Raw genomic sequence first — 25645 nt, 5'->3', positions numbered from 1 at the left:
TTTCCTTTTCTGCTTCGTAACCAACAAAGGTCATCTTCGGAACATTAGATGCAGCAGCGTAGTGAAATAGTGTGTGCTTAGGCTCCGCAAAGCTGGCTGTGCTGCCACAGAATTCGTCGTTAAATGGAGAACAAGTAATGAACAGTTTAGTGCGTTTTCGGCAATTAACGCACAAGAGAATACAAGGACCGAGTGACAACCAATGATGGCAGGCGCTGACTGTCCTTACCTTGTTTTGTGCGCTAGACGCTGAATTGGAATGTAAAGCCATTACCAAGCTTATGTTGTTTCATTTAGAATACTATGCGATCTCTAAAGGGTCTGCGGTAAGCCGCCTTGCTACGCTGGAATATTAAATTTCGCCATTCAAAATTTTCCTTCTCTTTTAAGAGAACTGCGTGCTCAACTTCGGGAGAGCAGCAAGCTGTCCCAGTTGTTACTGTAACCTGTTCCGAGAACGGCGCGTATTCCCAATGCAGCCGAATTAATAAAAGTTGGACAAGGGTGGTCTTCCATTTCAGCACTAACTGTGGCGCACGTTTCTTGGATAACTACTTGCTCAGATTATGCGTTTATTTCGGAAGTCTTCTCGTCTATGTCAAACAACGAAGCCATATTCCGTAAGAAACGCGAAACCTTATATATGACACTCATCTGTTACGAGCAGGTGCTGCGACAAGGCTGGCACATCCACTGCAAACGCTGCCCGCTTGCACACGGGACTGTTACTGAATCGGTGCACTTGGGCTGCAGAAACGACTTGCGCGGCTTAGCTGAAGAACAGCAAGAGTTGCGCTGCAGATCCGATCGCCTTGTGTTGTTTCTGAGAGCATCAAGCTGCCAACGGCCCCAATGCCACTGGCGAGACGCTGCGGCCGCCGAGGTGAGCGGACGCGTTCACATCGGCTCCGTCTTTTGCGAATGTTTCCGCGGCTTTTTTGGTCACTGTGTGGTGCAAATTTGACATCATCTGATCCGTGAAGACGAGAGGATTCGGCGGATACTTGACTTTGAGGTGGGCCACCCTTTTTTGGAATTTATTTGGACTTTTGTGCTCGCGCCGCGTTGGCCGGGTGCTGGCCCAGCGTCTGGTAGCCCTATACGTGGAGGGACGCGCGCGTCCGGCATGGCAGCAATGCAAGTCGAAGGGCAGGTGCTCCCGACAGAGGAATTTACTGAAGACCTAGGATGGCGGACGGTGCCCAGCCGAAAATCAAGAGCTCTGACGAAGCCTGGATTAGGCGATGACGGTTCACAAGGCGAGATGGCTGAACGAAGGGGCGCAGGTGAACGGCGCAAAGGCTTGGTAATCAAGCAACGCATTGTGAAGGCGTCGCGAATGCCGCCGATGCCAGAAGAGCACATCAAGATAGTCATTCGCCCACGGGGTGGATTGAATTTGGAGAAAGTTAGCCCCACAACGGTGGGCAGGGCTATCGTCGAGGCGGCAGGCCTTACTACTGAGCAGACTACAGAAGATGTTATCTGCCCCAACTTTATGCAAAACATCTTGGTGGCTAGTACGCCAGAAAGGAACAACGCTGAACGATATGTGAGAATCAGGTCAATCAGAGTGGCGGACAAGGATTTTGAAGTCAGTGCGTACGAGACGGCCCCACACACGACGTGTAAAGGGGTCATTCGCAATGTGGACATTATGGATGGCCCTGCGACCCTTGAGCGGAACATCGTGAATGATCGCAATCCACTGGCTATGGCGGTCAAAAGAATCAAGAATACAGGCTCAGTCATCATTGTCTTCGACGGCTTAAGAGTGCCCAATTTTGTTAGGTATGGGCCAACCTTGGTCCGGTGTTACTTGTATCGAAAGCAAGTGGACATATGTTATGTGTGTGGCAAGCTTGGACATCGGGCGGATGTCTGTCCGGCGCCCGATTGTCCTGAATGCCGAGGATGTGGGGCTCGGAACCCTGAAGAGGACCATAACTGTGAGCCTTGTTGCAAACTTTGTGGCGGCCGACACCTGACGGCGGATAAACAATGCAGACAACGGTACCAGGTTCCCTACGTCGTGCGTGTTCGACGACAGGAGAGAGCCAGGGCGGAGCTAGCAGCGGAACAAGAAGCAGCCGAAGCGGCGCAGCTGGCGAGCGTCCCCCAACGCTCTAGGGGATGCTCGCGCTCTCGGAGCCGGTCAAAGTCGAGGCGGCAGTCATCGTCTGGGACTCCAGCCCCCAGGAGCCGCTCTGTGTCTATTGGTGGAGGCGGCGGTGCAGCTGGAGGCCGGGCCACCTGGGCTGACAAGGTCAAGGGCAGCATCAACACCGGCCGAACGCGTGAGCAGAGCCAGGAGCATGTGTCTGGTAATAGGGATAAAGACAGGATTGCGCAATTGGAGAAAGAAAATCATAGCTTAAGAGCAGCCATTGAAGGGCTTGTAAAAGAGATAGCTGAACTTAAGAGAAGCTTACAGTCCGCTAACAGCGGTAGCTCAGGTCAGGGTAGCAAACCTGATGGCCCGGTTGAGGTACCAAGGTCTGTGGAGGTTGCTAAAGAGAACATGGCTGACGAGGAGACGCCAGCTCCGAAAAAGAGGGCCCTCTCCTCGACTGTGCGGGTTCAGGCCAAGGTTGGTTCCGAGCTTAAAGAAATGATGGCGGCATTGCAAGAAAGCGTAAATCAGGTCATTAATAAATTGGAGCGGATAGAAGAGCGAGAAAATGTCACGGATCAGAGATTAGGCAAAATTGAAGTCTATCTAAATGAGACGGTGGTTCCTGTTATGGAGCGGGAGTGCTCTCGGCCGCTTGCCCAGCAGGATAAATCTCCTAGTGGCATTAAGCTCAACTTAAGTAAACCGAATTTACATGGTCAAGATGGCGGCTCCAATAAATAGTTCATTTAGTATTTGGCAGTGGAATTGTAGGGGATTCAATCATAAGAAGGCGTCCCTGCAGCAGTTTGTTAGAACGGGTAGTGTGAAACCTCAGGTCATCATGCTACAGGAAACCCTAACGTCTAGCGTGACCTTAACCGGTTTCAAAGCGTAGGTTAAAGGTAATGAGCAGGGCAGAGGGCTCGCAACACTCATTAATAGAAGGTTGGCGTATGTTAGGCATGATCTTCACATGGCGGATTGCAGGATTGAATATATTATGGTGGAAGTAATTTTAGGTCGGCAAGGGGCATGTCAGAGGAGCGTCTACCTGCTTAACTTGTACAGCAGCCCCCGAGACACGAAACAGAGTTTCAAATCTCTCTTGAACAAGGCAGCCAGTCTAGCTAAGAATGCGCCATTGCTTATTGGAGGAGACTTTAATGCCCCCTATCATGTATGGAAGTATGTCTATAGCACTACTAAGGGGGAGAGACTATGGCAGCAGGCACTAGACTTGAATTTATCTCTGATTACAGACCCTTCGTATCCCACTCGATGCGGTACGTTGACATGTAGAGATTCGACACCGGATCTTACTTTTGTTCGGGGGGTGGTGGATTCCTCTTGGTCAAATTCTAATATAGATTTTGGTAGCGATCATTACATACTTATGATTACTTTGGTAATGTCTAAAAAAAGGGAGCGCACATTTAGGGTTGTTGACTGGGATGCATTAAGGAAACGAAGAACGCAGAGAAACGAAGATGAGGGTAGTGAGTTGACCTTAGAACAGTGGACTGGTCAGCTTAAAAGTGACGTTGAGGCGACCACTAAAGAAATTAAAACAGATATTGACACAGAGCAAATGGATAGTCGTCTGGCGCATTTGTTGGAAGCGAAGCAGTCAATGTTAGCGAGATGGAAGGGTCAGAGGTTGAACAGAAGGCTTAGAAAGCGTATAGCAATGATTAATCGGCAAATTGAAGACCATTGTCGGGTATTGTGCAAGCAGCAATGGGATGAAGTATGTAATTCGATTGATGGTGGCATTAAAAGGGGAGGCGCCTGGAATTTGTTGCGACATTTACTGGATGAGACAAACACTAAGTCTAATCAGAGGACGATAATAGGTAAGCTGGTCCATGAGGCGTGTCGGGACTCCACGGAGGAGGAGGTACTGAAGGATTTGGCTGACAGATACCTTCCGTTGGAGAACTTGCAGGACACGCCTGACATTGTCCTGGAATATAGTGGGAATGAGAATAGAATTATGGATGATGAATTTACTGAAAGTGATATAAGGGTGGCGTTGCAGGATCTTAATAGTCGATCGGCATCAGGGCCGGATGGCATTACAAATAAAATGTTACGGAATTTAGACGAGGGGTCTATTCAGTTCCTTACGCGGGAGATAAACAGCCAATGGAAGGAAGGATCTTTCCCAGAAGAGTGGAAACTTGCAACTACAGTTCTCATCCCGAAACCAGGGAAGGCCATAGGGCTTCAAAATCTCAGACCAATTTCGCTGACATCGTGTTTGGGGAAAGTGGCTGAGCATGTGATCTTAAATAGGCTGACACGTTATGTTGAGGACAATGGGGTCTTTTCGCCCTCGATGATAGGATTTCGGCCCGGCCTCTCGACTCAGGATGCTATGATCAGGTTTAAGCATCAGCTACTTGATCGGCGGACGAGGGATACTAAAGTACTACTTGGACTTGATGTGGAAAAAGCTTTTGATAATCTCCGACACTCTTTTATTCTACGAGTGCTGTCGGACTTGAATCTGGGGCAACGGCTTTTCCATTTTGTTAAGGCTTTCCTTATGGATAGACGGACATGTCTTAGGTTAGGGGAGATCAAGTCGGAAGTGTTTAAATTGGGTTGTCGTGGTACGCCGCAGGGATCCGTCCTCTCGCCTATGTTGTTCAATCTGGCGATGTCAAAGTTGGCTAATGTACTGGACACTGTCGAGGGTATTGGCTATACTATCTACGCGGATGATGTTACTGTATGGAGTGTCGGTGGTAGTGACGGAGAGCTTGAGGCTAGGCTGCAGGAAGTGGTAACGCTTACGGAAGAGTGTTTGGGTCTTATGGGGCTCAAGTGCTCCACTAAAAAGTCGGAGATGTTAATCTTCAAATCTAGGAAATTAGGTCGGAGGCCCAAGGATTGGGTGCCAGAAGTTGAGACTTGCATTACACTCCATACTAGGGATGGGTCACTGATACCAAAAGTAGAGGCTATCAGAGTCCTCGGCTTGGTAGTTGAAGCAAATGGATCGAATAATATAACCATTCAGCGTATTACCAAGAGGACGCAGGAGGCCATAAGACTTATCAGAAGGATCTCTAATAGGCTTAGGGGATTAGGAGAAGAAGGCGCGATGCGGTTAGTTCACGCGTTTATTTTGTGCCATTTCTCGTATGTGGCAGCTATGCTAAATTGGAAAAGGGGGGAGAGAGACAAATTGGACGCTTTAATTAGAAAAGCCGTTAAGGCGGCTCTTGGTCTGCCTGTGAGTACGTCAAACGATATCTTGTTGCGGTTGGGATTGCATAATACTTTGGATGAAATTGCGGAGGCTCAGCGTACGGCACAGAAAGAGCGGTTGCTAGGTACACCGGCGGGTAGGTATATCTTAGAGTCAATTGAAGAATCGGTGGTTGCGTCGCGCGATGGGGAGCGTCTATACGAGTTGAACGCGAACCTTAGGGCTAATATCATGGTTCATCCGTTTCCGCGGAATGTGCACCCTGTGCACAATGTAGGGAGGCGAAAGGCGAGAGCTAGGGCTCTGTTGCGAGAGGCAAAGGATCGGGAGGAGGAGTCGGCGTTTGTGGACGCTGCATGGATTAATGGGAAAGATGCTTACTCGGTGGTGGTGGTAGATGGCAAAGGGAGCGTTCGCAATGCCGCTTCCGTTTACACAAAAAATCCGGGGGTCGCTGAGCAGGTGGCTATTGCTCTAGCACTCATTGATTCAGGCAGAGTTTTAGTCTTTAGTGACTCGCGATCTGCGATTAAAGCCTTCTCGAGGGGAGTTGTTGCAGAACCGGCTTACAGACTGCTGCAGGGTAGGGACATCACTTCGCATACAGTTACTTGGTTTCCGGCGCACATGGGGTCAGTGGAGGGAGCCCCGCGTAACCTCAACGAGGTGGCGCACAGGGAGGCACGAGGATTAGTGTGCCGTGCACTCCCTGAGGAGGTCGGATCTCCCGCTCCTGAGTTTAGGGACCAGCTATTAACTTATAACGATATCACCAAGCACTATTACCTAGGGCGCAGGGCATTCCCCTTGCCACATTCTAGATTAAACAGACCACAGGCGGTTACGCTAAGGCTTCTGCAGACGCGGACGTACCCTAACCCGGTCGTCATGAATAAAATTAATCCGGACTGCGGGATTTCAGTCTATTGTAGTAAGTGCGGGGGTTTGCTCGATTTAGACCACATGCTTTGGCGCTGCTCGGCGTTGGCCGGTGATGGTTCTCAAGGTGAACAGTGGTGGCAGCGAATGCTGCACAGTGACGCGCTGGCGGACCAACTTAGGGCTGTCCAGAGGGCCCGTGTGGCGGCAGAAGGGCTTGGCCTCTCTGTCCCGACATGGGAGCGGCCCGCATCAGTCCTGGACTGAATCCTCAGGACATCAATAAAGTTATCCATACCATACCATACCCAATGCCACGGTCCAGAGCTCAAATATTACGAGCTTATTGTGGGGCAGTGAGACAATGAAGGCGAGAGGGAAGGCGTGAGATAAAAAAAATTTCCACTGTTTCCCGCTAAAGGGGACCATGAGGCGATGTGAAGCCGGAGCACTTGCACGATCGCGTTCCGTTGGCGTTCTTTGGGCATGCTACCGACCTCGCGTCGTGGAACGCGAAGAAGAACGCTACGCGCGTCTTGTCTTCCCTCTAGCCTGGCCGTTAATTCTCACAGGGCGAGCGGGGAACGCAGTCGGCAGGCATACGAGAGGGGGGCAGCGTAGGAGAAGAGAGAGACGGGGAGGGGACGCGCATGCGCTGGTGCTCATCACGGCGTTGCGCGGGAGATAATTTCGGCATCTCTAGCCCACGTTTCAGAGGAAGAGTGGAGAGGGGATGGGGAGAAGGGAAGTGGAGAGAGGGAAAGGGGAGAGGGGGGTTGAGCGAGAGAAAGGGGAGAGGGCAGTGGAGAGGAGGAGTGGAGAGGAAGTGTGTGGGGAAGGTATGCGCATGCGCAGTAGGGGTGGTCACGCCGCACACCACCACCACCGCCGGTTTGAACTCCACTGTAAGATGTTTCGCATCTAAAAACTACAGGATAAATTACCCTATCGGTTTCATGAAGGCAAGAGTTACTATAGGCGCAAATGAAAAAGCTCCCCATACGGCCCATGCTTAGAATATCGGACCACAATAGCAGTGAAATTGGCGCCATTTCACTACCGTGCGAGCATTACCAGCCTCTGAGGCGCGTGCTAGGGTTGACAGTGGTATTCTGTTTCCATTGAAATATAGAAGGTGAGCTCACGCGTAGTAGAGTAGTAAATATGCGTCATCAGAACCCGCCGAAGAAGACGCACTGCGACTCACAACTCAGTCAGAAGACGCGCCATCGGCCACGATGTCGAACTGGAAGTGCCTGCAAACGCATGTTTCTGCGCCGCGAGTTCGACGAACCTAAAATTCCTTAAATGACTTGAAGCTTTGCTAGAATTCTGCAAGGTGAGCATAAAACAGTGTCTGCTTGTTTTTAATTTGTCAACATGACCGTGATTTATTTATATTGCCACCAACTATGAATAGAGCTAATTTTAGCCGATCTCTAAATAAGTGAAAAGGCAACAGCGACAGTGGTATGGCAAATGTGGCGTTCTTTTGATCGGCGCCCTTCCGGCCCAGCTTTTCCTCTAAAGTATGTCCTAACTGTATGGCTTGACGTGTGCGCCCCTGACGTATTACTTTTCTTTCTTTATTTCTTCCTTTGATTCTTTCTTTCTTGCTTGCTTCTTTTCTTTTTTTTTCTTTGTCGTTATGCTATGCATCCTTTTAACTGTTTCCTTCTTCTATGCCGGAAATTGGATCTTCATCCACGTGCTTAGCCAACGCCACCTAGAAAGAAAATTCAGGCGTGCTCACTGCCGCCGTGACGTCATGCGTCTTGACCGAGCGAGCGAACGCGTGGGAGACTGATGCCATCGCCACCATCGTCTCCCATGAAAAGATAAAACGTTCGCGGCGAGTTTTACATGCGCAACAGCTTTATTTTGCCTTTAACGTCGGGATTGGCGCTGGTTTAAGGAATGTGTTGTGCTTTGTAGTCTATGGCGATTGATCTGTAATCGATTTTTTATTCCACTTAAAATAATTAAGGATTGTACGCTATTGAACGTGTGACCGATTTATAGGAGCAAAGGTTCATGGCCCAACAAATTTACGAAAAAAGTAAGGTAAATTTTATTCACATTTCATGCTTTATTTAAGACGCACACATACAGACTGTCCAGAAGATGTGCGGAAACTGTTCCTATTCATTTGCTAAATTGGGAAACAATGTGGGCACTGCGTCCAGAGTAAGGCGAGTGGCCCCCATGGGAGCTTCTACTGTCCTGCCGGTTCATGGATCGGTGTACTTGGTAGTCGTCCTTAAGCACTCCGTCTTGAAATGGAGCTCACAATACCTAAAAACAATGAAAAAAGCGGTTTATGGCAGCTTTCTGCCCCACATGCCCCTTATTTTATCAGTTACAAAACAAGAAAATTTATGACGTGTCTACTTGCATCCTAATTCAGCTGACTTGCAGCAGCACAATTTCAAGGAAACAAATTAGGCGATGGTGCTGGCGAGACTGGCACATATATATAATACCGCGAATAGGTGGTCGGAAAACCGGTAAGAAATACTATGTACAAAACAGATGCATGACGCCACACACTCGCACTCCTTAAGTTTTCTGAACCAAGTAATCGGAAGTGTTAAAAGCAGCCCGCGGTGCTATGCGCAAATAGCGAAATGTTTACCACCCATCAAAGAAAAACGTCTATTCTGAGAATATACTGTCACGAGCGTTTGTGTTGCTACATTTTGATGTGTTCTAGGTACGTAAAACGCATCTCTCGCTCTGCTTGTGAAATCGGTTGAGTGTAGCATGAAGATGCATCTAAAGTTTCGCCGTCGCTTTGCAGCCAAGCTGACCGCGTCTCGGCAAGAGGCGCTCGTCAAAAACACAAAATCTATTCAGTTCCCAGCACTGTGCCGGGACGCTACATCATCGCAGGGGTGAGCGTCAGCGACGCTCAGCTGAAAGTGTCTAATATGAAGGGTTACGCTAACAAGTCAGAAGCGCACACGACATCATTATTTTATAGAAAGAACCAAACGTGTTAAAGGTCCTACTTTTAAAACAACTTAAAAGCAAGTAGTATAGACATACACATACTTTGTAATCACGGAGAGAACTCATATCGACGTGATCCCGATGAACGGCACGCTCTCACTTCGCTTTGTTGTCGTCCTTTGGGAATGAAAACACTCGGACCTTCGGCACATTGTCAATATCGCCGACGGTTGGGCCTGCAGCACTGCCCCATTGGGAGAGCTTGCAGGTGTACACTACGCGAACATTCAGAGAACGAAGCACATCACACCGCCACGCAGCAAGCATTTCACACACGCAGAAGAACACGGCCTTTTTCATGCAGTCGCCAAAACAGACACCAGCACATCAAGACAGGCTTCGTCAGGCTTAGCAATCTTTCTCTCTCGAACGGCGTGACCACGCATGCGCAAATACACTCGGCAGGAGACGAGGGTCAAAAATGAGTGACGTCAGAGGCCCTGCCCGGAGTAGTTAGCAGGCCTGTTATTTTTTGATGTGGCGTAGGCTTAGCAGCCGAACACTTCAGCTGCTACAAACAATGATGGCTATGCTTTCATATCCAGCTAATAATAAATTGTGGAAACTTGGTGCGACAAGTTATCAAAGATGGGATTGCCATATTAAAATGACTGATCTCCGGGAGTCCACCATCGATAAAACATCAAACTGCAGGAAAATGGCGCATGAAAATACGACTGCGACCGCCGCACCTACGAAGGCCGCGTTTCTGTACGCTCGCCGGCGCCGTGTTTTTCGCGTACGACGCCGCCACTGAAATTTGTTCGTTATAATGGCTTATCTTGAAGCTGTTTGCGCCGTATTGCTGGATATTTAAAAGCTAAGTCGTGAGACTTCGAGATGTGCCCACGTTCTTTTTGAGGAGCCATATTGTTTTGTTGCCGAAAGGCTTTTAAGAGGGAAAACTTCGTCCTTTTGAGTGCATCATACCAATATCGCCGTCAGATGCTGCTGAGATCAACGTTGCAAATTATTTATCAAATCAGTTGCATTTTGCGATATCGATCCTCATTCGTTCTCATGAGACTTAGGAACCGCTCCATTCAAAACAACATACAAGTCGCTCGTGCAATGATTCAGTACCGCTGTGGTTGTCAAGAAACAGCTTGCCATGTTACAGGTTAACCTCCCAAACGCCGTTAATTGTGAGAGTTATTCACTAGTTTTTTTGCTGTCATTGAACATGGCAACATCGGCTCCTGTTTTGCTTAAGGGTATCAGACTGTTTTAACTGTTCGGCTCACCTAGTTCTTAATGGTTACATATCAAAACTTACTTCTGTTTACGTGTTTCTATTTGCTCTTCTGTGAAACAATCCTGCCCAATGTGACCACTTCTGTTCACTTTAAAAATGTGGAGAAATGCCTCAACCAAACGAATGGCGTCTATTTTGCACCGCCTAGGTTAGGACTCACGAAGAGTAACGTGCCTACGTGGAAAGACCATGCGAACGGCAACGGGAATGCCATCGGCGCAAGCGGGCGCCACGGGTCATTGGCTAACAAGAATAACGGTATAAACATGCCCCAAGGTCCATCATATTTTGATTTAAAACGATTTATATTTCTCTAAAAATTGTCTACCAAGTAAATAACTTATTCTCATAAGTGAAGGCGGCTTTCAAGGGATAGAAACATAAATTGTCAGCTGTGTTTTATTTGCGTCAAGTCAAACACTGCAGGTCTTCACGAGCCTATAAAATGCAGATGTGAGAAAAAATTATTGAGAAGATCTTCTAAGGTAGTTTAGGTACCTAGAGTAATCGGACGTCACGGCACAGAATGAGCTTCTTGTCACGTGATCGCTCAAGATATCGTGACGTTTCCACGGCCGGAGCCGCTCAGTGGTTGCGATTTGACATAACGAGGGTCTCGTTCTGGCAGACTTGATGCTTTCAAGTAGTATGCGAGGGATTATTCGTCAGCTGCCAGCTCGTAATAAGTTCACGTGGTACGTGACACCAACAGGCAGAAAAAGAGTTCCCCACTCGCCGTCATGGCTACTGGCGGCGCTGACTGACGCTCCCACGTTTAAATTCACATATATACCCCTTAAAGTGGACGGGGGGATGGCCGCCGTGGTAGCTCAGTGGGTAGAGCATCGGACGCGTTATTCGAAGGTCGCAGGTTCGGTCCCTGCCCGCGGCAAGCTATCCATTCGTCCACTTTTCTTTCTTCACATTTACATTATATTTACTACTAATAACGTCCCCTATACTTTCCTTGGTATTATTGTCTGTTAGTTCTCATTAATAAGCGACTATTTCGTATGTTTGGTACAGTTAGCCATACTAGTGCGCGAACTCACGACTATTGATGCTGTAGTCTCACGTCACAATAGTTTCGTTGCCAGAAGGTGCGCTGTGCGGAGCATTTTCTGAGCTTCACACGTGCTGGGAGCCGTCTTGGTTTAGAGGAGATTTGTAGGCGGAGTAAAATCAGCTTAGAAAATTGGTGTTTCCCGCTTGGCGTAAGCTTAGTCGAGTGTGTGCAAGCGTGGTCTTTACAAGCTGGCTTCCCCGGCTTATTCGTAGCCTTGAAGCCTAATAATAACCTCGATGGCAAAGTCATCGTCGGCGTGGCGCTGTAGACTCTGCGCAAATGTTTGAACGCGCATGGGTACATTCACAACCTGGCGTTTCATCTCAAATTGGCCTCTACCGGGTGACCTCTGTGTATGTGCTAAGCAGCTTCTCTGGTAATTCACACGACAGGCTGTTATGGCTTTTCAATTTTTCTAAAAAGCGGCAGTTTTTGTGCGTGGCACGTATCTCTGAAAGGTGCCAGCACTTCTGCACGGTGGGAATTCTGATGTGGCACAGCAGTACTCTGCGATCATTTTCGCACCCACTGCAAATCTGCAGTTATGCCCTTTTCTCTGCGAAATTACCGTTTTAAGGACAAAACACACAAATTACGAAAGCGCCTCTGGTATATCAGTAAGATGCGCATCTAAAAAAATCACACCATCTCCCGCTAAAGGGGACCATGAGGCGATGCGAAGCCAGAGCACTTGCACGATCGCGTTCCGTTGGCGTTCGTTGGGCATGCTACCGACCTCGCGTCGTGGAACGCGAAGAGGGACGCTACGCGCGTCGTATCTTCCATCTAGCCTGGCCGTTAATTCTCACAGGGCAGGCGGGCGAGAGGGGGGCGGCGTAGGAGAGGAGAGAGAAGGGGAGGGGACGCGCATGCGCTCGAGCACATCTCGGCGTTGCGCAGGAGAGAATTTCGGCATGTCTAGCCAAAGCCACCTAGCTTTGGTCTAGCCCGCGTTTCAGAGGAAGAGTGGAAAGGGGGAGGGGAGAGGGGTATGGTAGAGGGGAGTGAGAGGGAGTGTGGAGAGGGAAAGTGGAGAGGGGGAGGGGAAAGGGGAAGTGAGGAGGGGAGAGGGAAAGTGGAGAGGCGAAGGGGAGAGGGTGAGTGGAGAGGTGTGTGGAGAGGGTATGCGCATGCGCAGTAAGGGTGGTCACGCCGCACACCACCACCACCGGATTGAGCTCCGCCTTAAGATACTTCGCATCTAAAATTTGCATGAGTCATGAAAGCCCCACTAAAACTTCAGGGGCGCATAACTACCCCGATCACCAAGCAGAGTTACTGCATGGACACAAGCATCAGTGCACCGATCCATACTAGAATTGATGATACAATTCATCTTGTTTGTTTACGTTTGACGCGCCTCTTGTGATATGGAAATCTGTTATGCGTGGGGGCATTCTCTGAGGTAAAAATATAAATGGACCACGTCACATTTTTTTTCAGGTAACAGCGTCAGGCTTAAGAAATATAGCGATGGATTATCTCGTCAAATAAATTTGCGCGAGAACAAGTTGATGTCTAAAACGAAGCTATCGCGACAGAATTGAGTCACATGCGCAGTGTCGGAAAAAAAACTCACGCTGTGGAGCACGAGTCGGACCCTCCGAAAGCCGGAACCATCATTATTTGCAGTCGCTCCTGAATTCCTCGCGAGTACATTATCTGATAACAAGCCCCGTTGAATGGAAGAGCAGAGAAAACGTGAATGGGTCCATCAAGAGTCAATTTCAGGCTTCACTACTAATTTGCAAGCGGACAAATCTACGTCAGCGAGAATATTCACGCCGCTTATATTGATTATCCGCCATCCTCAGGAACAGTGAAACAGAAAAAAAATTCACGGTGGTCCTTAGTTCATTGAAGCGCTTGCCTAAACGAAAGTACACTCCCCTTTTTGAGAATACCGCGTGTCAAGAATAACGCGCATAAAATTATTGGTCTCCTCCCCAGGAAGATAGAAGTCGGATTGAGAAAATTCTTTAAAACAAACCAGCAGTCACCTTTTTTACGGATGCGCAGGCTTCTAATGGACGTCGTTCTCAGTTGCGCGGAGTCTGCGTGTGCCATTAAACAATGGATTGTTATCTTTTTACCGCGACGACACATATTTCTGCAGATACAAAGAAAAATTCGTTTAGCATCGTGTTACTTTTCTTTTTTTTTCGGGCTTGTGGGAGGCTGCATGACAACTAATTGAGAATTTTACAGCAGCTTCTCAAGGCGCCGCAATGCAACCCTTAAAGTAAACCCTGGATCCGCGTTTCCCAGGCGCACGCGCTAGGCGGTGAGCACTTATTTGAGGGGTGAATAGCGGGGCACAACTAGCATCTAACAACTGATTATAAACAGTTACCGCATTTTGGGAACATTTTAACATAGGCTGGGGAAATGCATTCGGAGATTATATATATAGTTGAAAAAGAGAATTGTGACAAATATTACAAGCTGTTGACGCTTTGCCTCCACCACAGCTTCTCAACGTTCGTTAGCTAACAGCGTTGCGCAATAGATGCAGACATTTGCATACAGAAAGCGTAGCACCTACTGTAGCCTTGTGTACCCAGTTATTTGCTTGCAATTTGGTTCCGTCGGCAGTGATCTCATCGAGCCTGCTAAGTTGTTCTTACAACCAGCTGAAGCTCTAGCATTCCCATACTAAGTAACTGTGCTTCTTCACAGTATGCGAATATTTCACGTTTGTGAACAGATCTGCTCCGGCTTGAGTTACTTTTCAAATGTGGATGCTCGTGGATTAGTAGTGCTATTTTTAATGTGATTGTGAAACGTCCGCATGGTATTCGTTGTATTGTTTTGGTCTGTATATTCAAGTTACCGGTACGATAAAGCTTCCATTATGCCGAGACAATGTACCTGAGCGGCCGTTCGAACTCCAAGGTCTTCCGTTTGCACACGCACAAGTTTTTATCTGAATTTCAAAATCATCTTTCCGTTGTGGCATTGGACGGCCATCCTGGTACACTCCTTTTACTGCGTGCACATAGGAGCGTTTCCTGTCGCTGGCTTTCCGCTCGTCCGTTCTTGCGATTGGCGCAACGTTCCTCCACTAAAACGCTGCAGCTCCGGCTGCAGTAAACCGCCTACACCTGGCGACAAGTCTCTGTCGTAGCACAGCCAAAGCTGCGTAGGCAGAGATTCTGCATAAGTGTTACTACGCCAAGCAGTCCGTTTATAGGTTCATTCGGGTTTGATCATGGAAACGCATTTAAATGTATATTCTCGTGCGAACGCACACGGACCATATTATTATTTGTGAAATCGTGTTATCAGAAATTCTCTATGTATAACTGTTATCAACAGCCACCATAGGTCACGATATTTTATGGAAGCAGCACTGCAGCAACAAGTGTACTTGGAATCGATGCTGAGTTCTTCTGTAAAGCCCACCACTTCATCCCCTAATATAATCCTAACCTGCTAGCGGTTCATTTTAACGGGCAGACTTGCACTGTAGGGTAATTTTTTTTTGCGTAAGCGATATATGACTCTGTATCGCGGATGAACGTAGAAAACAGTTTTATTGAACCCTGGCGCATTACTTTAAATATAAAGAAATGACCCCAGTTCCAATAGGTGTGGCACCTGCAGAAACAGCGGAGCAGCCGGTCTCCTGCGTTTTTTACTGATTTCTGTGATTAGGATATTTTTACAGTAGATATTCTCGGGAAGGGATGTGTAGCACCTGCCACACGCAACGTTTATTTTTATTTATTTATTTATTTATTTATTTATTTATAAGCAGCGGCCGTACCCAGAACGCTGTTCTCGGACGGAATGCGCTTGGCGTCTTCCATGTTCTTTCCAGCGTTCGTCGGCGTGTAAAACGGCTCAACGATTGGACCACCACGCTATCACGGAAAGGCTGTTTAGAAATTCAGTTTTCTCGAAGTAGAAATTTTCTTGGAATTCGTAGTTATTAGCCATCTCTCGAGATAGTTATTAGAGAGTGCAGTTATCAGCCATCTCTCGCGAGTGAGCTGGCTGAAATATTAGCCATATCTCTCGCATGCATTCGCTGGGTTATGCCGCGCACCCTCAATACTTCCCGGTAACGAAGGGCGTGTGGTTAACAGAGAGCGCATAGCTATCAAGAAAAGAAAACAAGCGAGTCAGATGTCGATTCTTGATGCGTAATTGCATTACTCCCAAATGTTCTTTTTGTTTTTCGGAGCATATTTGGTAAGAAAAAATTCTGCAGATCCCACGTGTTGTGAGCATCGGTATCATGCGAACCAGTCAGCAAGTACTTCCATGCTGTATTTTATGGCCTCCAGCCAAGCGTTACGGAGTGGATCGACGTGTTTTTGTAAGTGTAGTAGCCGTGCGCGCATCGTGGGCTTACCAGGCACGTCGACAACACTGACCTTTAAAGCGTAACTTATGGTGCGACCTAAAATCAGCCCTCACGTTAGAGTACATACAGTATTGTCGAAACTAAGTGCACTTCATGGCGCAATCATGTGAATATCATACGTAACGTTCGTTAATGTATTTCTCAGGGGTCGAGCAATGCTTCGATATACCTTGCCTAATCATAGGAACACCAATGTAACGTTTATTATACTGCTACAAAGCGGAGCCAATACTGTCACCAAAGACGTTAATCTCATATGACGACTGTGTCGTAGGAGTACATATGCAGTTCCTGCTGCTCGTGCACTTTCATTGACTGTGTGATTCGTGCTTATTAAACTGTGTTATCTGATAATAAATACCGGCCGTCTATTTGTTACAGGGCTATTTGCGATTTTGTTCACCTTCAAATGTGGGATAAGCAGTGGAAGCGTGGATACTGACAAAATGTGAGGTTGACAATGCAGGGAAGCTCCTGAACGCGGTAAAGAAGTGCGCGGAGAATTAACACTGCTCCTCACGGCGTAGAGCATATTCAAAATTCATATACAAGCCGCTCGCCATACGCACGTTAAGTCAATTTTAGGTACTTCTCGCAAAACCCAAAGAAATGTCTGAAATCGTCTCTTATTAAGTAGCTGGCTGGTACGTATGTGCATATTATATACGAATGCTTAATGATGATATCAGAAAAAGACGCAATAAATGTAAATGTATGCACACGCAAAAATACAAACCAAGAGCGCATATCAAGAGCCGCAACGCGGTTTTCTTGAGAGACGCAAATTGAGAGACGCTTAAACATCTACTTAATTGGATCAAGAGAGGATACTTATCTGATACATATAGCACAACTCATCATTAGAAATATCTGTCACTGACCTTCTCTTCTTAATTATCGTTTTAGTGGCAGACCACATTTGAACGACACGATGCTTGTGGGCGAAGGTGTTACGTTATGATCCATGCAAGCTCTAAGCCAACTCCAAAGGATATTGTTTTGTGTTTTTTCCTGCGATGGAGAAGCGTATCTCTCTGGCCACGTACACCGCAACTGTCGTGCTCTAAGCAGATATGTGCCGGAATTATTCCAAAGTTCCAGCGTGTGTATTCAGGAAAGGGCAGGCGATATGACACCGCCGTGAAAGTTCTCATCACTCTGTGTACATATTTGTACGCTTCATAATAAAACCGCAGAAAGAAGTACGAAAGATTAGGCGTGCACAGAAAGAAGCCCTAAAGGAAAAGCCACACTTCTCTTGCTAGACGACACTTGGTTGAGCCGATCATGCGCGTAGCGAGTGGTCCGAAATGTGTCGCAGAAAAAAAATCGAAAGAAAAAAACGCCAGGCCTGCGCGGAAAGCGCAGCATAGTCACAGCGAAAGCTGAAAGAGCGGCATTTCTAGAGCCCGTTATAAACTATCTTGTGGCTATTAAAAACAAGTACATTAGCAACGTGCCCACTACGCCACAAATCATAATATTTGGGAAGGTGGGATGCACCCCCCGCGACATTACCCGTCATTCTGCGGAGAAGCGAGGTACCAGCTGTGAGGCATTTTGTGCAAGTTGTTATTGCGGTGGTTGATGACGATGAATAATTATGGATGAACCCTTTGTAACGGGTTGGAAGCTTTAAACGACCCACTAGTTACGCAATTCATATTGTGTGACGCCCGGTCGTTATTTATCTGTCCCACCACGCTGTATAACATACGTTAACCGGAGAAACGGAGAGCGAGAGAGAGAAGGAATTTACTTTATTGACAGCCTGAGGAAATGAATCATGGGAGCCTTATGGGGTTCGTTGGCAACCAATAGAAGTGTACTTGCCAGGAACCCACTACGCTATGAATCATCATAATTTTTGCGAAGTAGGGAAGCAGCCACTACGCAATTTTTCGTCATTCTGCGGAGAACCGTGGTACTCGCTAAACACCTGTACGACATTATGTGCACTTTGTTGATGCTGTGGCTTCAGCCTCCTGGGAGGCTGCCATGCGCAGCATGGAGCTCAACAAACAACTCCTGGCAGTCCAGAGGGCCCGGGACATCGCCGAGAGGCTCCAGCTTCCGGCATCTTCCTGGGTGGAGCCACCTGGCTGAGCTAGCGGGACCTCCAGTCGCGTTCAGCTTCTGCCACTTTTGGACCAAAATAAATTTCTGACTCACTCACTGACGATGAAGAATTATCGCAGACACCCTTGTAATGGGTTGGAAGCATTCAACAACCCACTCTTTGCGCAATTCGCATTGTGTGACGCCCGGTTACAGAATACGCGTTTGTGTGACGCCTGGTTGTTATTTTACTCTTCTACCACACTACATTACATATGTTAATGTGGTTGCTTCCCGACATGAAGCCTGTATAGGGTATTTTTGCAACGCAGTTTTAAGCACCGGCATGGCCCCGAGGTAGAACACTGGGCTCCCACGCAGAGGGCCCAGGTTCAAACCTCGTTCCATCCTGGAAATTTTTTTCTTAATTCCTTTTTTGTTCTTATTTCGTGCGATAGTGGTTACGGACACCGGCGGCGGCGGCGGCGGACAACTACGGCGCCGAAAACGGCCGGCGAAATGATCTCATAACAGCTTTCGCTGTAAAAAGAGGCACATACCCCTTGTTAGGCGACACCTGGGTCGGTGTAGCACGGGCAGAGCGGTTACACTGAGTGCAGCCCCCTGCGAATAATAGGTGCTCAGCGTCATGATTCTCCTTAAGTATACTCATGTGTGCTACATACCATAACCGCTCGCACTTTCCATATAAGCAGGACAGATGACACGCAGAGGGCAGCCAAAAAGAGGGTGATTGCCAGTCCTTTACTTTTGTCGCTCGGGTTGTGCGTGCTCACAAGAAACTTTCTGAAAAAAAGAAACATGCACCATTCGAAAAGAATTCATATTTCATTGCTTTATACCTCCAAAGCAGAATACGTCAAAGTTAGCGTTGTAGTCATGAATACACACAAGTTTATTGATTTATTGCTTCAGGTACTCCCGCCCCCCCCCCCCAAAAAAAAAAAACTAATAAAGGATGTAACTATACCAGTACATAAGCGTTCCTCAAATATAATATCCTGTGCAGTACGTTTATCGGAAAACAAAAGTCTTATTTGAAATCGCACGTTATTCCCAAATGCAGTTTACTTCTCTTTAGCACAAGAGTCAGCAATACAATAATGTAAGTGACAGTTTAGTAGCAGAAACACGACAGCAAGATATTATTAACAGAAATATTACAATTTACATTTTTCAGTGACCATACTTGGCATTTCACGTGGAGCTTGAATATGCTCGTACCTAATTGTTTTCCTCAAGGGCCATATTGCACTTGTCAGTTCATAGCCTCGGCTGCACAAAAGGTAAGGCATATCGGCGTCTCGAAGTTTCCAAGCTGCCTGAGAGGAGATCCTGCCAGCATGCCTTGGGCGGGATGTTCCTGTAAACAGTTCCAACGCAACACATTGGATGTGGCGGGAAAAAAAAATCATTTGTGTTGTCTACGTACCTTTAAACATTCCAGCTTTGGTGGTTAAATCACATGTATACTGATTCATTTTTACAGCGAAAGCTGTTATGAGATCATTTCACCGGCCGTTTTTGGCGCCGTAGTTGTCCGCCGCCGCCGCCGGTGTCCGTAACCAGTATCGCTCGAAATAATAAAAAAATTCCAGGATGGAATGAGGTTCGAACCAGGGCTCTCTGCGTGGGAGCCCAGCATTCAACCTCTGAGCCATGCCGGTGCTTGAAACTGCTTTGCAAAAAGGTCCTATACAGGCTTCATGTCGGGAAGGAACCACATTAGCATATGCAATATAGCGTGGTAGAAGAGTAAAATAAGCACGAAGCGTCGCACAACGCGAATTCTGTAACCAGGCGTCACACAATGCGAATTGCGCAACGAGTAGGTTGTTGAATGCTTCCAACCCATTACAAAGGGATCTGGCATAATTCTTCGTCGTCATCAGGCAGAGCATCAACAAAGTGCGCATAATGCCTTACATGCGTTAAGCAGGTACCACGGCTCTCCGTAGAATGACGAAAACTGGCACGGTGCCTGCTGCTTCTCAAAAATTACAATGATTTAGAGCGTAGTGGGTTCCTCGCAAGTGCACTTGTATTGGTTGCCAAGGAAGCCCATAAGCGCATTATCCATTTCCTCGGGGTCTCAGTAAAATTACAATAATTTATATCTTAGTGGGTTCCTCGCAAGTGCACTTGTGTTGGTTGCCAAGGAAGCCCATAAGCGCATGATCCATTTCTCAGTAAAGTTCTTCGCCCCCACCCCGTCTCTCTCCCACGTCAACGTATGTTATACAGCATGACGGGAGGGGGAAATAGCGACCGGGCGTCACCCAATGCAAATTACATAACTGGTGGGTCGTTTAAACCTTCCAACCCATTACAAACGGCTCAGCCATAATTCTTCATCGTCATAGGTCGTCGCGTGAACAAAGTATACATAATACCTTACAGACGTGTAGCTGGTGCCTCGCTTCTCTGCAGAATAACGAATAATGGCTTAGTAGGTGTTTCCCAAGTTCACAAAATTGTGATTTATGGCCTAGTGGGTACATTTCTAGTGTACTTGTATTGTAGCCCCAAGAGAGCTTACAACGGGCTCTAGAAACGCCGCTCTTCCAGCTTTCGCTGTGACTGTGCTGCGGTTTCAGCGCAGGCCTGGCGTTTTTTTCTAACCACCGTGACACGTTGCTTGCACCCTAGACAGAATGAGAACAAAAAAAAGCTATCTTAGTGCCAGAGAACAAATTGTTATCGCCTAATAACTAAGGACATCGAAAGACATACCAGCCACACTGACCATGCCCCCCTTTGGACTCCGACGTTGCACGATTGCTGCCATTCGTGCTATCTGAAAAATCGTTAAGCCACAGCGTATCGCTTATTGCGTAACATGTTCTCAGCTGCCCCATTTCAATAGCGACGCAGTTAGACGTTATTGAGCGACGCAGAGCAAATACTACCGTTAATAATGCGTAAAAGCATGACATAATGTATTTCACAGCGAAAGCTGTTATGAGATCAAAACAAGGGCCGTTTTTTGGCGCCGTAGTTGTCCGCCGCCGCCGCTGCCGCCGCCGCCGCCGCATTTGTGCGTAACCACTATCGCTAGAAATAAGAAAAAAAAAACGAAATAAGCAAAATTTCCAGGATGGAACGAGGTTCGAACCTGGGCCCTCTGCGTGGGAGCCCGGTATTCAACCTCAGAGCCATGCCGGTGCTTGAAACTGCTTTGCAAAATGACCCTATACAGGCTTCATGTCGGGAAGGAACCACATTAACATATGCAATGTAGCGTGCAAGAAGAGTAAAATAACAACCAAGTGTCACACAACGCGAGTTCTGCAAGCAGACGTCACACAATGCGAATTGCGCAACGAGTTGGATGTTGAATGCTTCCAACCTATTACAAAGGGCTCTGCCATAATTCTTCATCGTCATCAGCCACAGCATCAACAAAGTGCACATAATGCCCTACAGGTGTTTAGCAGGTAGTACGGTTCTGCGCAGAATGAAGAAAAATTGCATAGTGGCTGCTTGCCTACTTCACAAAAATTATTATGATTTATAACGTAGTGGGTTCCTCGCAAGTGCACTTCTATTGGTTGCCAAGGAAGCCCATAAGGCTCCCATGGTCCATTTGCTCAGGGTCTCAACAAGGTTAATTCCCTCTCTCTATCTCTTTATCACGTTAGCGTATGTTATAAAGTGTGGTGGGAGAATGAAATAACGACCGGGCGTCACATAATGCGAATTACGTAACTAGTGTGTCTTTTAAAGCTTCCAACCCATCACGAAGGGATCAGCCGTAATTCTTCATCGTCATCAACCGTCGCACCAACAAATTGCACATAATGCCTTACAGATGGTACCTCGATTCTCCGCAGAATGACGAGTAATGTCGTAGTGAGTGCTTCCCAACTTTTACAAAAATTATGATTTGTGTGGTAGGGGGTATGTTCCGAGTGTACTTGTATCAGTAGCCACAAGAGAGTTTATAACGGGCTCTAGAAATGCCGCTCTTCGAGCTTTCGCTGTGACTGTGCTGCGCTTTCCGCGCAGGCCTGGCGTTTTTCTGACTCGACCCAACTCTCACAGCAGCATAAGAATGAGCATGAATTATGTGAATTTTGAATGTCGTATATTGTGATCTGTATGAGTCCAACTATGGAACGAAGATGACTTCAGCATGTATTTGTGGTAAGGTTTCAAGTTAGATCAAGACGCAGAAGTTTGAAGTCTGACGGAAGCCCGTCAGGTTGGGATGATACGTGGTGACGTTAGAAAACCCGAGGCACTGAGCTGACTAAAGCAAAAATCAGACACAGATACACGTACACACGCACGCGCGCACGCACACATGCACACACACACACACACTCGCACACAGATACACGCACAAACGCCCGCGCGAGCACACACACACACATAGACACAAACGCGCGCGAGCGAGCACAAACACAGGCGCACGAGCTCACACACGCGCGCGCACACACGCACGAGTACACGCGCACGCGCGAGCTGCAGCACACACACACAGACACACGCACGAGCACACACACACACACGCACGAGCACACACACTGTTATGCCAGGGCTCCCAACCCAAACTTCCTTGCTTCGACAAGGCATTCAAGCTGGTAAAACGTCTGACGCAACCAGCGTCAACACCCGCTGATGAAACGAGGTGGGAGTGTTGCGCAATGCCCGGTAACTCCGGCGATTCGTCTGACGCAACCCGCGTCAACACCAGCTGATGCAACGAGGCGGGAGTCTTACGCAATCCCCGGCAACTCCGGCGCTGCGTCTGACTCAACCGAGGGAAATCTCTCCCGCAACGTGCGGCAAGCCCTCTGCCCTGCGGATCCGGTTCGAGCCAGCGACCAACGGCGGTTGCTGATTGGAGGCTTCACACTACTGGCTGATGCAAGGGGTCGGCCAGGGCTATAAAAGAACCAAGCTGCGCGGAGCGAAACAGCGAACGAAGAAATCCTTGGTCGTCGTCGCACCGCTGTGCGAGCCCAATAAGCTGTCGGCCCCAGCGCCGAATATGTAACGCCTCTGTATATATGTATATAAGTTTGCCCTCACTCACCGCCGCCTTGATCGCTCCTTCTATCAGCTCTGCGCCGAAGCAGTCGCAAGCTGAGACACCCATTACCCAACAGTGGATGGCAGCTGCGGGATAGGTCGGCGTCAGCTACCTCGATGCGGTGAGTGCCTGATGTTTTCCCATCAGTTCACCAGACTTCTCTAGCACAGGTTATCAGTGTTTAGAGAAGGTTGTGTGAAGCATTGGAGTGAGCTTTGATTGTTTCGAGCCAAGTCGGAGCGCTTTGAAACCAAAGTTAATGCGCAGGGCGTAAACACGGCGGGTTGAGAATTGCTTGCGTGTCTTTCTAGTATGCTTATAGGGGATACGGCAAGTAAATTCTAACGAGGACAAATAGCAAGAGGCTAGTGTGAACGATGGAGAACCTTAAAGTGAAGGAACTCATCGAAATTTGTGAAGAACTCGGCCTTACTCTGGGCCGTGCGAAACGAAAGCAAGCGATCCTTGAGATCATGCAGAAAGAGGGAGTAACGGCTGAGGAAGTCGATGAGGCCTGAGCGGATATCAAAGAACGCCGTGAGCGCGAGGAGACCGAAAGGCAAGAATGCCGCGAGCGCGAGGAACGCGAAGAGCGCCTCGAGATGAAAAGAATAGAATTGGCACTCCGTCAGTCTTCGCAAGCGCCTAGCGTAGCTTCTGCGACGGTTCAGGCTAGTGGACATGGAATTCGGGACCAACTGCCACCGTTCGTAGTAGTCGAGGACATGGCCAAGTATCTAGTAAAGTTCGAACACGTCTGCGATAGAAATGGCATCGAGCGGTCTCTTTGGGCACAGAACCTGTTAGCTCTGCTTCCCGGGGAAGTATCCGACGTGATAACGTGCTTGTCGAGGGAGGCGTTTGAGAGCTATGACGAGGTTAAGGAGGCTCTGTTGAGAAGATATAAATTGTCACCCGAGGTTTTCCGGCGAAGGTTCCGGTATGCAAAAAGGGGCAATGAGTCACACGTTGACTTCGCGTTTCGTCTTCAAGCCGATTTAATTGAATGGCTAAAGGGTGAAGATGTCTATGACGATCGTGATAAAGTGGTAGAGTGCATAGCATTGGAGCAATTCTACCGCTGTATCGAAGATGATGTCAAGCTTTGGCTGCGGGATAAGCTTGGAGAAGTACAGCTAAACAAGGCAGCAGAGTTAGCTGAAGAGTACTACACTCGTAGAAACTTGCACAGTAGGGCCGTGCGTGTTGAAAAAGCTGAGGGAAAGGAGGGCTTTTCAAAAAAACCTGATGACCGGAAACCTGCTCCGCACCGTAATTTCAGAGAAGACCCGTCTTTTACGAAGGAGACTCTGAGGGAGGGGCAAACGGAAGCGCAGAAGTCGAGTGAGCTTCCGAAACAGCGCACTGATACTACACGGGAGTTTGATTCACGGAAACCGCTGATCTGTTACAATTGCAAAAAAGAAGGGCACATCGCGGCAAATTGTAAACAAAAGGTTGCTTTCGCAACGATCCGTGAATCAGAAAAAAAGATGCGGTTATTAGAACCGTATATTCAGGAGATTAGCGTCAATGGGAAAACGTGTCGAGCACTTCGAGACTCAGCCGCAACTATGGACGTTGTCCATCCTTCATTAGTGTCTCCGAACGACTTGACAGGAGAATGCGCATGGATAAGCAGGTCGCCGAGGAGCAGAGCACTTGCTTACCGATCGCTACGGTGATCATTGAAGGCTCTTTCGGTAAGCTTCACACCGAAGCGGCTGTGTCTGCCGCTCTCCCAGATTGTTTTCCTTATCTTTTTTCGAACAACTCGGAGCAGCTTCTCAAAGAGCAGGGTAAATCGTTCTTTTCCAGCGTTGCGTACATGGCCCTCACGTGATCGCAAGCGCGGAAGCTCTCACAAGAACTTGATCTCGTTCTAACACCACCTGAAAAAGCGGCCGAGCTGCGTGACCATGGCAGCGAGTCGAGCGAGCCTCGGACAGAAAACTCTCGGGGTGGGTTACTCGAGCCGCCTGCAGCTGAAGCGGGTAGCGTACTCTCCGTTGGCGGAGAAACCGAAGTGGCGCCGTTGGGCGAGGCGGGCAATACGCTCAAGCCTGTAGCTGAAAGTTGGTGTGAGCTGTCGAGGGTTGATCGAGCGACGCTCATTCGAGAGCAGCGGGAAGACATCTCGATAAAAGCGCTAATGGAAAGCGTAAAATTGGGAGTAAAGAAAAAGAATGTTTCTTTTTATGAGAAATCTGGGCTATTGTATCGTAGCTACACAGATGTACAAGGTCGCAGGTATGAGCAACTCTTGATACCGCAAAAGTATCGTCGCCAGCTATTGGAACTTGCGCACGAAAATGCGTGGGCAGGAAATCTCGGCTTGAAGAAGACCAAGGCTAGGATTTCCCTTGAGTTTTACTGGCCGAAATGCTGGAAAGATACCGAAGACTTTGTGCGCTCTTGCGACACTTGTCAGAGGGTGGGGAAATCCACAGACAAACGGAAGGCTCCCATGAAGCTTGTGCCAGTTATAACAGAACCTTTTCGGCGACTAGTTATCGGCATTGTTGGGCCATTGCCGGAGTCAAGGCAAGGTTGCCGATACATCCTGACGGCCCTCTGTGTGGCAATGAAATTTCCGGAAGCGGTACCTCTT

This window comes from Rhipicephalus sanguineus, chromosome 9 (assembly GCF_013339695.2).
Source record: "Rhipicephalus sanguineus isolate Rsan-2018 chromosome 9, BIME_Rsan_1.4, whole genome shotgun sequence".
NCBI classification, from domain to species: domain Eukaryota; kingdom Metazoa; phylum Arthropoda; class Arachnida; order Ixodida; family Ixodidae; genus Rhipicephalus; species Rhipicephalus sanguineus.
The sequence above is the reverse complement of the archived record's forward strand: the minus strand, read 5'-3'. Positions refer to the sequence as shown.